Source organism: Salmo salar, chromosome 08, assembly GCF_965601325.2.
Source record: "Salmo salar chromosome 08, fSalSal1, whole genome shotgun sequence".
In the NCBI taxonomy this organism is placed as follows: Eukaryota; Metazoa; Chordata; class Actinopteri; order Salmoniformes; family Salmonidae; genus Salmo; species Salmo salar.
Genome location: NC_138298.1, coordinates 1,647,501 through 1,650,000, shown reverse-complemented (window position 1 = coordinate 1,650,000; position 2,500 = coordinate 1,647,501). Strand labels below are relative to the sequence as shown.

The 2,500-nt window shown below is 41.3% G+C and overlaps 4 non-coding genes and 1 pseudogene across 4 annotated transcripts; all 5 read right to left on the bottom strand.

Annotated features, from left to right (window-relative positions):
- Positions 1–92: 92 nt before the first annotated feature.
- LOC145852090 (5S ribosomal RNA) lies at positions 93–211 on the bottom strand. The gene has a single exon (XR_014373944.1). It is a non-coding gene; the product is annotated as a 5S ribosomal RNA (ribosomal RNA).
- A 409-nt stretch (positions 212–620) lies between these two features.
- On the bottom strand, positions 621–739 carry LOC145854368 (5S ribosomal RNA). The gene has a single exon (XR_014375253.1). It is a non-coding gene; the product is annotated as a 5S ribosomal RNA (ribosomal RNA).
- Positions 740–1,148: 409 nt separating this feature from the next.
- LOC145881590 (5S ribosomal RNA) lies at positions 1,149–1,267 on the bottom strand. The gene has a single exon (XR_014393163.1). It is a non-coding gene; the product is annotated as a 5S ribosomal RNA (ribosomal RNA).
- Positions 1,268–1,676: 409 nt separating this feature from the next.
- Positions 1,677–1,795, bottom strand: LOC145881589 (5S ribosomal RNA). Its single transcript, XR_014393162.1, has one exon. It is a non-coding gene; the product is annotated as a 5S ribosomal RNA (ribosomal RNA).
- A 409-nt stretch (positions 1,796–2,204) lies between these two features.
- LOC145852941 (uncharacterized) lies at positions 2,205–2,323 on the bottom strand (annotated as a pseudogene).
- Positions 2,324–2,500: the final 177 nt, after the last annotated feature.

The following is a 2,500-nucleotide window of genomic DNA, read 5'->3' as shown; positions in this document are numbered from 1 at the left end:
GGAAGCTGCATTTAGTCAATTCATCATTAAATGCTTACTACAAGGCAGTGTTGCTGATGAAATAGTGCAGGGGCACACCCTCGTGGACAAAATGCTTACAGCACCTGGTATTCCCAGGCGGTCTTCCATCCAAGTACTAACAAGGCCCGACCCTGCTTCGCTTCCGAGATCAGACGAGATCGGGCGTACCCAGGCTGGTATGGCCGTAAGCGAGAAACAATCTCTTGCTACAACATATATAGTCAAAGTGAGTGTGATAAACAGACATTGCATTTTCACCAATTAGATAAGCAGCTTGAACTTTGTGTCACTGAAAAAGTAGAAGAAATTACAAACACTGTTCCCATCACTTTTTAGCACAGGTAGTTGGATAAAATACAAACTTTATTTCCTTTCATCATTTGAACAGGGCAAAGGAGCACAAAGCACACACAAGCTGCATTCAGCAACAATATTCTTGTTTGTCTTATAAATACAAGGCAGATGCTAATTGAAAACACAAGGAAATTTGATCCTATTAAAAAGGCAGGAAGCTGCATTTAGTCAATTCATCATTAAATGCTTAATACAAGGCAGTGTTGCTGATGAAATAGTGCAAGAGCACCCCCTCGTGGACAAAATGCTTACAGCACCTGGTATTCCCAGGCGGTCTCCCATCCAAGTACTAACCAGGCCCGACCCTGCTTAGCTTCCGAGATCAGACGAGATCGGGCGTACCCAGGCTGGTATGGCCGTAAGCGAGAAACAATCTCTTGCTACAACATATATAGTCAAAATGAGTCTTATAAACAGACATTGCATTTTCACCAATTAGATAAGCAGCTTGAACTTTGTGTCACTGAAAAAGTAGAAGAAATTATAAACACTGTTCCCATCACTTTTTAGCACAGGTAGTTGGATAAAATACAAACTTTATTTCCTTTCATCATTTGAACAGGGCAAAGGAGCACAAAGCACACACAAGCTGCATTCAGCAACAATATTCTTGTTTGTCTTATAAATACAAGGCAGATGCTAATTGAAAACACAAGGAAATTTGATCCTATTAAAAAGGCAGGAAGCTGCATTTAGTCAATTCATCATTAAATGCTTACTACAAGGCAGTGTTGCTGATGAAATAGTGCAGGGGCACACCCTCGTGGACAAAATGCTTACAGCACCTGGTATTCCCAGGCGGTCTCCCATCCAAGTACTAACCAGGCCCGACCCTGCTTCACTTCCGAGATCAGACGAGATCGGGCGTACCCAGGCTGGTATGGCCGTAAGCGAGAAACAATCTCTTGCTACAACATATATAGTCAAAGTGAGTGTGATAAACAGACATTGCATTTTCACCAATTAGATAAGCAGCTTGAACTTTGTGTCACTGAAAAAGTAGAAGAAATTATAAACACTGTTCCCATCACTTTTTAGCACAGGTAGTTGGATAAAATACAAACTTTATTTCCTTTCATCATTTGAACAGGGCAAAGGAGCACAAAGCACACACAAGCTGCATTCAGCAACAATATTCTTGTTTGTCTTATAAATACAAGGCAGATGCTAATTGAAAACACAAGGAAATTTGATCCTATTAAAAAGGCAGGAAGCTGCATTTAGTCAATTCATCATTAAATGCTTACTACAAGGCAGTGTTGCTGATGAAATAGTGCAGGGGCACACCCTCGTGGACAAAATGCTTACAGCACCTGGTATTCCCAGGCGGTCTCCCATCCAAGTACTAACCAGGCCCGACCCTGCTTCACTTCCGAGATCAGACGAGATCGGGCGTACCCAGGCTGGTATGGCCGTAAGCGAGAAACAATCTCTTGCTACAACATATATAGTCAAAGTGAGTGTGATAAACAGACATTGCATTTTCACCAATTAGATAAGCAGCTTGAACTTTGTGTCACTGAAAAAGTAGAAGAAATTATAAACACTGTTCCCATCACTTTTTAGCACAGGTAGTTGGATAAAATACAAACTTTATTTCCTTTCATCATTTGAACAGGGCAAAGGAGCACAAAGCACACACAAGCTGCATTCAGCAACAATATTCTTGTTTGTCTTATAAATACAAGGCAGATGCTAATTGAAAACACAAGGAAATTTGATCCTATTAAAAAGGCAGGAAGCTGCATTTAGTCAATTCATCATTAAATGCTTACTACAAGGCAGTGTTGCTGATGAAATAGTGCAGGGGCACACCCTCGTGGACAAAATGCTTACAGCACCTGGTATTCCCAGGCGGTCTTCCATCCACGTACTAACAAGGCCCGACCCTGCTTCGCTTCCGAGATCAGACGAGATCGGGCGTACCCAGGCTGGTATGGCCGTAAGCGAGAAACAATCTCTTGCTACAACATATATAGTCAAAGTGAGTGTGATAAACAGACATTGCATTTTCACCAATTAGATAAGCAGCTTGAACTTTGTGTCACTGAAAAAGTAGAAGAAATTACAAACACTGTTCCCATCACTTTTTAGCACAGGTAGTTGGATAAAATACAAACTTTAT